Source organism: Podarcis liolepis (assembly GCF_965112155.1).
Source record: "Podarcis liolepis genome assembly, chromosome: 8".
Lineage (NCBI taxonomy): Eukaryota > Metazoa > Chordata > Lepidosauria > Squamata > Lacertidae > Podarcis > Podarcis liolepis.
Genome location: NC_139560.1, coordinates 22,849,735 through 22,863,700, shown reverse-complemented (window position 1 = coordinate 22,863,700; position 13,966 = coordinate 22,849,735). Strand labels below are relative to the sequence as shown.

The 13,966-nt window shown below is 43.0% G+C and overlaps 1 long non-coding RNA gene across 1 annotated transcript in view; it reads right to left on the bottom strand.

Annotated features, from left to right (window-relative positions):
- Positions 1 to 13,966, bottom strand: part of LOC310713227 — a 96,696-nt gene that overhangs the window by 26,798 nt on the left and 55,932 nt on the right. The gene's annotated exons all lie outside the window — the stretch shown is intronic.

The window sequence follows — 13,966 nt, the reverse complement described above, 5'->3', positions numbered from 1 at the left end:
TGCCAGGTGAGCCACCACAGGAGAGGCCCATTCTCCTGTTGCCACCCACTAGACTCTGATGGAGAGGACACAGGAAGATGGGACCCCACAGATGATGATCGCAGGTGTAGGTGATTCTCAAGTCCTGGAATTTGGTAGATGGCTTGCTCTGGATGGGTTTGCACTTCCCAGAAAGAACAATAAGGGTTTTCCTCAAGTCAAGGCTGTCAGCTGAGATGCAGGTTGCCTCTGCAACTGTTAACTGGATCGTGACAGCCTGACCTCAGTAATCCATGCACTAATAACATCTCGATTTGACTACTGCAATGCATTGTACATGGGGTATGCTTGTTAAGGACATTCTGGAAGCTGTGTAAAATGCAGCCGCCGTGCCATTAGGTGTCATGAGACACCGATCCTTGGGAGGAAAGGGTTAAATCTCCTTCCCCCATCACCTGTGATTTCAGTCATTATCAACCACCACCACCCAGTGGGGGGGGGGAGTGGGAGAAGTAAGTACAGTGGGCAGTATCCAGTCAATCAGTTAACATTAGTGCAACAACTTTTAGCTATCCAGTGTAATTTCCCCACCTTCTCTTCTTCCCACCCGCACTCTTGGCCCCTCCATTAAATCTGTTCCTGAAGGTTGGGGGGAAATCGGCCCATGTTACAAATGTGACTTCTTCTGGGTCTAGATAGCAGACCCCTTCCAGAATCCAGCAACTCATATGCACAGTTCCAGTTCAGTGTTGATAGTGATGCTTTTGAATTATGGTGTTGGAGGAGACTCTTGAGAGTCCCATGGACAGCAAGAAGATCAAACCTTTCCATTCTTAAAGAAATCAGCCCTTGAAGGACAGATCCTGAAGCTGAGGCTCCAATACTTTGGCCACCTCATGAGAAGAGAAGACTCCCTGGAAAAGACCCTGATGTTGGGAAAGATGGAGGGCACAAGGAGAATGGGACGACAGAGGGCGAGATGGTTGGACAGTGTTCTCGAAGCTACCAGCATGAGTTTGACCAAACTGCAGGAGGCAGTGGAAGACAGAAGTGCCTGGCATTATCTGGCATTATCTGGTCCATGGGGTCACGAAGAGTCGGACACGACTAAACAACAACAAAAGCAGTTGTTACTTGGTGCATCCTCTATTTTGTATGTTTTATACCATTGTTGTTGTTGTTTCTTTTCTGTGATTTCTTTAGCTAGGGTCCTTCCTTGAGCAACATTTAAAAACATTGCATGGAGACTGTTACTGTTCACTGCCAAGTTTAATGGGCAGAATGTTGACTACTGAACAAATGATACCACCAGCTTCTTAAATTATGAATGGCCAACTGGCTGTTGACAAAGCAATTTTATCCTGCCCCCAGAAGCCCAATCAAATTTTAATTAAGGCATGGTAAAAAATAGTTCCACATAAGAAAACTGTTCTCAAAATTGTATGTGCGTGAGAGAGATCCTAGACTTCAATGTTTATTCAGATTCAAACACAGAATAATTATAAACGACTTGGATGAAGGAATTGAGGGGATGCTTATCAAATTTGCATATGACATCAAACTGGGAGGGGTAGCCAATGCTGCAACAACAACAACAATCAGGATTCAAGATGACCTTAACAAATTGGAGAACTGGGCCCAGACTAACAGAATGAATTTCAGTAGGGACAATTTTAAGGTTCTGCACTTAGGCAGGAAGAACTGGCTGCACAAATATAAGATGCGGGACACCTGGATTGCCAGTAGTACATGTGGCAAGGATTTAGGAGTCTTCATAGACCAAAAGCTTAACATGAGTCAACAGTGTGATGCATCAGCAAAAAAAAAAAGAGCTAATACTATTCTAAGCTGCATCAGCAAAAGTATAGTGTCCTGATCAAGGGAAGTAATAGAACCGCTCTATTCTGCCTTGGTCAGACCACACCTGGAATACTGTGTCTGGTTCTGGGCACCACAATTTAAGAAGGATATTGACAAGCTGGAACATATGCAGAGGAGAGCACAAAGATGAAAAAAGGTCTGGAAACCAAGCTTTATGAGGAACGGTCTAGAAAGTTGGGTGTGTTTAGCCTGGAAAAGACGAAACACAGAGGAAATATGATAGCTATTTTCAAATATCTAAAGGACTGTCACATGATGCAAGCTTGTTTTCTCCTGCTCTGGAGGCTAAGACCCAAACCAGTGGCTTCAAGTTACAAGAAAGGAGATTCCGACTAAACATCAGAAAGGACTTTCTGACAGTAAGAGCTGTTTGACGGTGGAATGGACGCCCTCAGGAGCAGTGGAGTATCCTTCCTTGGAGGGTTTTAAGCAGAGGTTGGGTGGACATCTTAGCTAAGATTCCTTCATTACAGGGGGTTGGACTAGATGACGCTTGGAGTCCCTTCTAACTCTAAAGTTCTATTATTCTATGGTTCTGTTGTCTACCTGCTAAGCAAATACATCTGCTTCACAATAAATGTGCACTCAGTAGGCTTTGCCAAGATTCGCACGTGCACAGAAGCAGGGACTGATGCAAAACAAGAGAAAGTAGATAGAAATATTTGTACAGGGTTGTGTGGTGAGAAGCCAGGAGTTCTGTTTACAACCCGCCTGTTTACTCTCCAGTTTAGCCTGTTCCATAACAAAAAAAAAATTAAGGCTGATGGTGACTTGTCTGAGATAGTAGTTAATGAATTCATGATGGATCTGGAGCAGAACCAAGGCTAAAATTCATGACTTTATGGACCATGTTGATGTTGTTCCAGTGTCATGTCTTAATATTGATTGCCAGCATGCATAAGCCAAATCAGATGCCCTTTTAGTTAGCCTGCATGTTTCCTGTTGATCAAAGAGTGCAATTTATCAAACATGACATACTTGATGTTTTTAGTGTTTTTCTGGCATCGTCAACTGAACCCCAAGCAAATGCCTAAGCAGTGAGTTTCTCCACTAGCCGTTCAGGGCCAGGCTAGCATTTTGTTCTTTAAAATTAAGGTACTGTATTTACAATATTTCGGTAGTTTAGAGGAAGCTGCTCTGAGGGAAGCACAACATGTCATGTTTGTGCAACATTCAAAACCCTTTGTGTCATATCCCAAGTCTGGATCTGAAACCCTGCTTTGGTTTGCCCATAAGGGGGGGGGGGGGAGCAGGACTGTTACATAAGATAAGCTGCTAATATCAGCTTCCCTGGTACCTGGTGAGGAGAGAAGAGGATTTGAGGCATGTGCGGATGTGAAGAATGAGACCTACATAAATAGAGCATATATGTATTTTGATTTACATACCAGCTAAGTGTGACTCAAAAGTTGTATACAGTATGCACTGCTTATAATTATTATAACCCCAGATCTTAAGTCTTGTACCAGGCATAGGCAAACCTGGCCCTCCAGATGTTTTGGGACTACAACTCCCATCATCCCTGACCACTGGTCCTGTTAGCTAGGAATGATGGGAGTTGTAGTCCCAAAATATCTGGAGGGCCGAGTTTGCCTATGCCTGTCAAGCTTCTAACTAGAAAGCATACTTACAGTACAATTCAGTCATGTTTACCCAGAAGTAAGTTCCACAGACTTTATTCCCTGGTAAATGTGTTAGCAGCCATAATCCTAAACTTTGTTTTCTTCTTATACTGTGTTTACTCTTGCAGACAAAAAAAAAAAAAAAGAGCAGTGTTCTGGAATTAATGTTTCAGGTATTTCTCACAGATTAGCTACACACCCAGCTGCGCTTGTTCTCCTCCTGCCTTAATTTAGTGATGTGATGCATGCATGCTTTGTTTTTAAGCAGAAGCAATTAAGAACTGACCTTTAACTCTAAATAAAACCTTGGAGTCTGTTGCAGAACAATTTGCACCAGAATGACACAGTCTGGGTACTTGTTGTCATGCTACAGAGTGTTACTAGGGAGAAAGCACATAGTTTACATGCTTTCCAAACAGGTTCTGGGTACATCAGAGCTTGTTTTTACTTCGTTTTTGTTTCTCTCCTGCCTTAGATCCTCTTCTCTTTTCCTTCAGTATATTGCTCCCCCCTCCCCCTTCAACATATCATGATGATGTCCTTTGGTCATGTGTTAAAGTCAAGGTCCATGAGAATTTTATGAGGTTGATGCAGATAGTTTCAAAGTGAAAAGAGGACTGCAGTCATTTATCTGGCCAGTTAAAGCTACGGCTATCAAACTTGGAAGGTGTCCCTTTGTACACAATCAGCTTTATCTGCAATGTGATATGGATTACGAGATGAAGAAGAAATATGGTAGGGAACTAGAAAAATTGCACCGGGTGACCTGGACCCCACCATTGGTTGATGGTGTGAAGAAGACCAAAACCTTTGGTGGGGAAGGAAAGCAGAGGTGAAAAGAGAAATGCCACTCCCATCCTCAATACAGTGGTACCTCGGGTAAAGTACTTAATTTGTTCTGGAGGTCCGTTCTTAACCTGAAACTGTTCTTAACCTGAAGCACCACTTTAGCTAATGAGGCCTCCCGCTGCCGCCACCAGAGCATGATTTCTGTTCTCATCCTGAAGCAAAGTTCTTAACCCGAGGTACTATTTCTTGGTTAGCGGAGTCTGTAACCTGAAGCATATGTAACCTGAAGCGTATGTAACCTGAAGCGTATATAACCCGAGGTACCACTGTATGTTGAAATTGCAGTGGCAGACTTCCTTCTTTTAAATGGCACTTCCTTCTTTTAAAATGGCACTCCGAGTTGCAACAAAGATAGAAGCATTTGTGTGAGCTGTCGCTGAATGAACAGAAATGTGAACACGCTCAAGTATTCCAGGAGTTAGAAGAATGGAGGGAGAACAATGAGGGGGAACATCCAAGTGAGAGAAGGACAAGGCTAAAATAATTCTAGCAAGTACACTGAAACTAGCTTAGAAATTATTGGTAATTGTTACTTGCCTGCCCATAACTATTTGCTATCTCTTCCATATTTCCCTTCTTCTCAAACTCTGAATCTGTTGTCCTCAAGCTTCTTATTTTATATACAGTGTTTAATTGCCACTAGCGTATTGAGACTTGTCTTAATATGTGCCTGCTAGTATCCTCTACCTGCACTTGTCGGATAGGTACAGTGTGTATTTTCTCATTGTGTATTCAGGTTAGTTCCTAAATACTGACGCAGCACTTGCTAGCTAGGAAAGCAGGCAAGGTGCCAGGGCTAGCCTGTGTCCCTGAATGCTCTCGCTCAAATTTCCATCGCTATGGATCATGTGAAGGGCAAGTTCCTTCATAAAACTGTGTACAGGTGTTTCTGCCTTTGGACCTTAGCACATTACTCTGCAGTTGTAGAAAGGTTTGCCTTGGAAACGTTTGTCTGAGTCATATTTGTGGAAACGTTGCAAGAAGAAACTGCATGATTTGAACATAAGCATCACAGATTTCTTTTTGTGTGGTGGGTTGTTATCAAAGTGTCCTTCACACCCACGTATCCATCTTTGCTCACTTGAAAACCAGTAGCATGAATTCCCAAGTACCGGTAAATATTTCCCCTCCCCTTAATTCCTCTTCTCCCTTCCCAGTTGCTTGTGCTGTTCTTAAAGTCATGATCTGGGAGCGGCTAATTGGTCAGCTGGACTTGATTGAGGGTGGAGGAGATGAGTCTCTTCCCCCCGTTTTTATACTTCCTTGCTGAGGAAACTGACTTCTGCTGAATTATTTTACAGTCTTTATATGGGGGGGGGGGGGGCTTTTCCAAACAACTTCCAGCCAGGAGCACTATGGGCAGCAGGTCTGAGTTCCTTTGTCCTTTTAGTAACTCAACTGAATAACACAACTTAATATGATGTATAATTTTAATTTTATTCTATTAGTAGCTGCTTGTTTGGCCATATCACAGGGCTGGAAGGAGTCCTCAGGTTTTTATATAAATATTTGGTTCCATAAAGTATTGTTTATTTAGGAGGAATTGACATATAAACTAAGGGTATCTTGGGTTACAGCTAAACCTATGGATTTTGTCTCCATTTGTCAGCCATTTGTTACTCATATGATAGGCCAATCACAGGGATGGTACGTCCCAATGAAATATGGCTTTATTGATTATTCCTAACATTTGTTTCATACATTTTCTTTATGAGGCTGGTTTTTGTTGGAATATCTTATTCAATGTGTAGTCTCTTGGGAATGTTCTTTATAATGGATGTGAAACCTGGTTTGATTCGATTTTTTTCTACTGTTTTTCACGTTCTTTATTTATTTCATATTTCTTATAGCTATGCTTCCATGTGACAACCATCAGAGCAGATTTTCAGAGTTAAATGAATTACTTGGGTACACACAGTAGCTTTTTTTTGCTGAAAATTGAAGCATTGTGACTTGATCTGTCTTCAGTTTGGCAAGCTAAGTGAAATTTCTCAAAGGCTACATTGTGCTCAGATGAGTTATATAGGCACCAATTGGATATGCAGTCAATCCACATTAATTTTTAAAAGTTCGCATTAAGGGGCAAATGCAGAAAAACCTTGAGAGGCCACTATTAGACAAGCTAATAAGCTAAGAATGAGAAGTGAAGGAAAAGAAGACCTGCTAATGAGATAATTTTACTGCTGCTTCTTCATACATTACTATTTCTAATGAGGAAACGAACCTGTGTGAGAGAAAAGCATGTATCTTGTCTTTTTTGTTTGAATGCATGCCAACAGCTGAATATAATAAATACTCAGTTGTTATTTGAAACAACTTTAGATATTTAGCTTATTGGGACTTGTGAGTAGACCCACCAAAATTCATGGATCTAACATGGTCATATTCATTCATTTCTATGGGTCTACTCTAAGTTAAACTTCATTGAGTACCATGTCTTTAACTTTGCAAAACTGTGTGTTACAGACAGCGTTCAAAACACTCATTGTTCTAGGTGCATTTTGCGACATTAGCTTGAGCCTTCCCTCGAGCTCTGGGCGCAGTACTGTGCCTAAGATTTCAGATTAAATCTGCAGAGTGGAAGGAAAGGAGGGGTTTTTTCCTGCCTCCCCACTTCCAGCTACTCTCTGAAGACTGGAGATCTTCTTAAGAATATTAGGGGTGTGGGCAGGGGAAGGACTAGACCATATGAAAAAGGAACATAAAACGGCCTCGGTCCTATATACCTGAAGGAGCATCTCCACCCCCATCGTTCAGTCTGGACACTGAGATCCAGCACCGAGGGCCTTCTGGCGGTTCCCTCATTATGAGAAGTGAGGTTACAGGGAACCAGGCAGAGGGCCTTCTCGGTAGTGGCTCCCACCCTGTGGAATGCCCTCCCTTCAGATGTGAAGGAAATAAGCAGCTATCTTCTCTTTAAAAGACACCTGAAGGCAGCCCTGTTTAGGGAAGTTTTTAATATTTAATGCTGTATTGTTTTTAACACTTGATTGGAAGCCGCCCAGAGTGGCTGGGGAAACTCAGCCAGATGGGCGGGGTATAATAACAATAGTAAATTATTATTATATAATATTTTAGCTGCAGCTCATTCATTTTCAGCTTTGTATTCTTGTTATTAAAAAAAGTGCGCCTAGACATTCCACCCATAACCTAGGTTTAAGGTGCCATTTAGCTCCTAGCTTTCATATCTCAGTTTCTAACACTGGTTACAGAGCCTTGTTTATTTGACACCATTTTATCATAAAAGTGAATAGCAAGGTGAAATATTGTGTTGCGCAAAAAGCCTTGGACTAGGGTGACAGATGGAAGAACTCAGTCAAGGCAACACTGGCTACGTAAGCCTTAAGTTGTTTGTGCTGCACTTAAGATGTCAGTCACAAGATATTGTCTTTTTATTCTAGGGCGTCACAGTGTAAATGATTAACACGGGCCATAGCATGGTTGGCACCAAGATGACACACTACATTTCAAACTGGAAAACATAATATTGTTCGCTTAGTAAGAAGGATCCCAGAAAGATTAAGAATGTTTTAGCAGGGAAGGGAGGAATAGCAAGGATTTGATCCTTTGAGTTAAAGCTGTTTGTTTTTATGGGTCTCCTGCGCCAGTAGTACCTCAAACTTATTTTGAACTTGGGACTTATTTTAAAATTCTTCTACTTTGTGGGTTCCCCATATCCACTACCTATAATAATTTGTTTACAGGTATCTTTTCCCTCCTGGAGCAAACAGGGCAGGCTGAATAGTACAGGAAGAAAGGTTAAACACCTTTCTAAAGTAATTGGCAGCCTACACGCACACGCACCCCTCACTGTACCGCAGCGTGTTTTTTTAAAAATGTCTAGAGAGCTGGCATAGATCTCCTGTCCTGGAATAACCTGTAGTTTGGCCCAGTGTTTCGTGGTTGGCTTCAGCCCCTTCAAATCAAATAGACAAGCAAAATATGACCTCTAGTGGACACTTTGGGACTGAGATTAACGATGTGGCAAATCATGAGAAACTTGAAAGAACCAGGTTGAAAGAATCCACGCTGATTGGATTTGTTTATTTTGTTTGTCTTTTAAACCCCACCTCTAGGCAACCTCAGGACACAGAAATGCTTATCTTTCAATGTTGTGGATCACATGTTATACGAGCAAATTGAAATCTATACAGTGGTACCTCTGGTTACGTACTTAATTCGTTCCAGAGGTCCGTTCTTAACCTGAAACTGTTCTTAACCTGAAGCACCACTTTAGCTAATGGGGCCTTCCGCTGCTGCTGTGCCGCCGCTGCACAATTTCTGTTCTCATCCTGATGCAAAGTTCTTAACCCGAGGTAATATTTCTGTAACCTGAAGGGTATGTAACCCGAGGTACCACTGTATATGTGTTTCATTCTTTCCAATGTACCCAGGAAGGCTGTAGCTGCCTCTGGGATGTTTCAGATCCTTGCTTGAGATGTTCAATTAAGAAAAAGGTAAATTTATAATCCTTTTCCTTTCAGAGAGGAAAAACTTGTGTAGTCAGCCAAAGCTCTTTTATTGCCATTGTTTTTGGTTGTGGAATAAAAGGGCACTGGGAATCTATAATACAGGAAAGTACCAAGTCAGACAATTGGTCTACTTAGCTCTGTATTTTTTAACTCCCTGGCAGCAGCTCTGATGAGTTTCAGACAGGAGTCTTGCCTTGCCCAACCTATTGATGTCTGTGATTGAACGCAGGGTGCTTTGCATGTAACTACCAAGTTACAACTCTCCCACTAACATCTGGCACATATTTTCAATTTTGTTAATTTTCAGTACAGTCGTACCTTGGATCTCAAATGCCTTGGCTCCCAAACGAGCGAAACCTGGAAATGAGTGTTCTGGTTTTCGAATGATTTCCGGAAGCCGAACGTCCAGTGTGGCTTCTGATTGGCTGCAGGAGCTCCCTACAGCCAATCAGAAGCCATGCTTTGGTTCCGATCATTTTGGAAGTCGAACGGGCTTTCGGAACAGATTCCGTTTGACTTCCAAGGTACAACTGTACATTAACTTGTAGGAAAAAAAGACTACCTATATTTCTGTGCTATTTTGTGTCCAACACCAGATTTTCCAAATCTAGTAAACAAAATTATTTTTTCCTTCAAGTAGAACTTAATCTTTCTTATGCTTACATTGTTTGAAGGTTGAACAGCACCTGATAAGAGTGAACATCCCAAAATACATCTTTTCTTAGCAGATCCTGGTCTAGAGTCAAATATGCCCAGTGAATCTAGAAACATAGCTAGCTTGCTTGGGACATTGAGAGAGGCAGCCTTGGAACTGGTTGGGCTTGCCACAGCCGACACTAAGAAATGGGGGAAAGTATCATCTCTCTGGTCAGAGAAATGAGATGGACAGTTGGCATGATCACTCCCGATCCTCTGCTCAGATGCTGGGGCCAAATCCTGGCACAACACAATGGATGCTCTGTGAGTGCCTGGTTCCTATGTCTGAGAAACTGGCTGGCTGCCTTCCCTGGAAAGTTGTGCTCCCGCTGGAGAAACAGGTTTGCAGTCTGGGAATGCTTTCTGGATCCTACCTTGTCGGTGGAGATCCAAGTGGCCTTGGTGGCTTGGAACACCTTTTGTCAGCTGCAGCCATTCCTGGATTGGAACAGCTTGATCTCAGTACTCTGGGAATTGGTAGCTTCAAGACTGAACTCCTGCAATACCCTCTTTGTTTTTGGTCCAGAAGCTAGAGTTATTGCAGAGTGCTGCAGTGTAATTGCTGACAGAAGTGAGACACTATCGGCATGCAATGTCTCCACTCCCCCCCCCACAAGTGCCAAATAATGTTTGTTCCACACTTGCAATAAATTCATCATTTAGTGTGACACTGCCTGTCAGAGCTGCTCCCAGATCCTAGCTCACAGAGGATCACGCTAGCCAGCGTTCACTTTATAAAAGTCTTTATTGAGTTACAGTTTCCATTTCCAAGCTGCCGCGTGCAGCTCTACGTCTTATAAGCTAGACCGGCGAAGCTCCGTCTGAGTCCCCGCCTCCTGTACACCAACTTAATACTCTAGCCTTACTCCACCTTTTCCGCCTGACCGTTCTTCTCTGGGTCCCTCTGCCCCCCGTGGTCTCTTCCTTCCTGGACTCTTCTGACGCTGACCCCCCGGACCCTTCTGTCTCCTTGCGTCGGGCTTTAGGACCTGGCTCCCTTTCCGGGCTGCTTACTGCGCCGCCTTCCTGTGCATTTGAACTTGGCGCGCGCGCCCAACCTTCCACTTTCCGCTTGACCGTTTCTTCGCTCCCCGATGGAGGTGTGGCGACTCCTGACTCATGCCCTCCCCCCTGCGGCGAGCCGCCGGAGCTCGATACCTGGCGCCCTTCCTCTCCACTGCGCTCTGTTGGGGATGCTGGCCCCGATTTTCAACTGCTGCCCTCTGAACCCCCTCTGGACCCTTCTTCCTGGGGTGTCCCCCTAGGCTCCCCCCTTGCTCTGGCCACTGGCGCTCCTTTCTGTGAATCTTCTGATTCACTGGAAAGACTCGGAGATCTCGGGTCGTCGTCATCACTCATCTTTTCTTCGGACTCCTCCCCCTCGCTCTCGTGTTTCCTCCCTTGCCCTCGCCTCTGCTCCTGAACCCCTGACACTGCCCATTAATTGTATTGTTTTTGGCACTGCTAAAGTTTGGTTTCAGCAAGCCTACCTTCGCATATAATTTTAGCAAGCTGCATTAGCATGTGATTTTTAGTAAGCGTAGTTGTTTTTATTTTATATATTTTTAAAAATATGTAACTTGTTTTTAATGTTTGCTTTCATTGGTATTTTTAAATGAGCATTTGTCTTTTGTAAGGCTTTTAAGAGTTCTTTTGTTAAAGGAAGCAGTGCATAACTTTTGTTAAATAAAATTTAGTGCAGCAACTAAATGGGGGGGGGGGGGAATGTCCTACTGTAAAGCAACTGCATAGTCCTTGCCCTAAATGCAAGCCATTCCCTCTCACCACCTCTACGTTGAGGTCATGCAAAGAACTGAAGCAACACCCAGCTTTATCACCTTTTCATCAAATCCAGATGAGACAGTGGATTTTCTGAATCAGTGTTGAGGCACAGTAATGAACTAAATGTCTTAGTTTACTGGTACTCATTTAGTTCATTACTGATTAAATCAGAGAGTATTGAAGTTCATTTCCTCAGCTGAGTGGTATTCAACCTGGAAATAGTGGGTTTGTTCATTTATAAAACTACTTTATATAAAAGTAGTTCCTTTACATAAAGTGGTTATATGCTGCCATCGCATAAAATACTAGGATGTGTGTACAATATGTACTTGTATGAAGAGGCTTACTGAATGTCTGCTGGAAGAGGTTTCTGATGGATAAAATAATAATAATTTCATAAAACTTTTGAGTCTGTGGCCTAGATAAACTGGAAAGGCCCGTGGCAACCTACCTTTTCCAGTACAAAACTAGTTGCATTTAGGTACGGTCTGTAGCAAATATTCATACTGAAAATAATAAACTCTTAGAATCCATGGTGGCCATTGTATGCATGAAAATAGCCATGGCAATTGTGATCAATCCTGAGTTGTTTTGTAGGTAGATGAAATAGGATACTAGAAGGCATTTAATGAATTGGAAAATTAGTCAAAATTAAAAACGATTGTATGTAATCACATGATCTGATGAGAGCTGATCTGGAGAGCTAAATGACTTTGCTTGGTTCAGAATGATGACACTGGGTTGCAACTGCTAAGATTGCTGTGATCCTTCGATTTGTGAAATGAAATCACATGTGTATTCTGGAGGTGTGTAAGAAACATTGCTTTGGATGTGGTTCTTTGCAGCCTCCTCATTTTTGAGGCTGTCCCTGTGTGCATTGGCATTTCAGTAAAGGCCAATCTTTTCAATTGGAGCCTAAATCCTTTTCCTTTGGGTTTCAGGGAGGAATACTTCCAGTCTAGGAACCCCTTTAAATTTCTCCAACAGTTCCACAGCATGGAACTGGCGACACTAAATGTGAGACGTCTAATTGATGCCAGTTGGGTTCTCTGTGATATGGAGAAAACTAACAACAGTCCTCTGGACGATCGCTGTGTTTGAAATTAAGGGGTCAGGCAATCCTTATGGTATCTTGGATCCAGGTTTTTCAGGGTGTTGTAGACTCTCGGACCTGGCCTGGTAGCAGAGATGTGACATACTATTGGCTGGCTGCCCCCATCAGCAGTCTTAACTGCTGTTTTCTGCCCTAGCTTGAGCTTTTGGAGCAGCCCCACACAGACTACATTGCAACAATCCAGTCTCAAGGTAACCGATGCACTCCCCTAGGATAGGGAAGCTGGGCACTTACTTTGAATGTATTTTCTTGTTTAGGGTGAATGAAGCATCAAACAAATGGGTCACACACTCCAACTGCACAAGAAGCACCCGATTAGCTGTTGGTGGAATATCCTGCACTCTTGACAAAGCTAGAAACAAAGTGCACTGATGCAATAACTACAGCTATAGAGGAAAGGAGCCTGGAAAAGAAGAGGAGCCTCCGACACTAGAGGAAACGCAGCACTTGCTAGAGTATCTATCAGAGGATGGCAACATCTGAAGCTGTCCATTTGTGCAGACCATTCATCAAAATAGGGGAAGACTTGGAAGACTCACTTACCCCAAACAAGAAAGAACATTCATGGTAAGTGCCCAGTGTTGCCTTACTGTAGTTTGGGGCAGAGGCATCCTACAGTAGAATATGTCTAAGCTACTCAGAATCTAGAATGGGAATTTGGATAGTTATTTAGGGTGCAGAGTGTGCCTGCCAATGGCCAACTCCTCAGATGCACTGGAATCCATCTTAAAATGTTTAGTGAAGGTCAAAGATTATTTTCATGTGGCTGCGCTGCAGATTTGAAGAAAAGCGTGAGTGGAAAATGCTAGGCTGCTGGAATGAGCAGCAATCACTTGTGGTTTTGGAAAACATAACACCTCATAGGCTTAGCACTCATAGTGCTTGAAGCGTTCTTCAGCACAAAGCTAGGTTGGGAAGAAACAACTCTTAAGGGTCCTGCAAAATCTATCTTATGCCACCTTTATGCAGAGTGGGAGAGTGTTTGGGGGCAAAAGGAAGAATCTGTTCTTGCATTTGGTGAAAAGCTAAATTCATTTTTGGAATGAATGGCAGACCCATGTGCATGACTCCTCTCTCTTTGTGGGACTGAGAACCTGCATGTTGTACAGTGGTACCTCGGGTTACGAACTTAATCCATTCCTGAGGAGTGCTCTGATGGTGTTTCCTGCTTGGCAGGGGGTTGGACTCGATGGCCCTTGTGGTCTCTTCCAACTCTTCTATGATTCTATGTCTATTCTTAAACCAAAGTGTTCTTAAACTGAGGTGCACGCTTTCCCGCCGCCGGTGTTTGGCTGCTGTTCATCTTCTGGGGCAAAGTTTGATAACCGGAACACTTACTTCCAGTTTTGCGGAGTTCTTTGTCCGAAGCATTCGTTAACAGAGCTGTTCGTAGACTGAGGTACCACTGTACTTGGAAGGCTACCAGGGTTAGTAGGCTCACTGAATACCCTCTTGAACACTGAACAGGATGTGAAGACCTTAAAGATTGCTTGGATGTTGAATGATAGAAACCTATGAAACTGAGGGTAGCATTTATCTTCCTTTGCTGCTGTTTGTCTGCTGCAATTCTG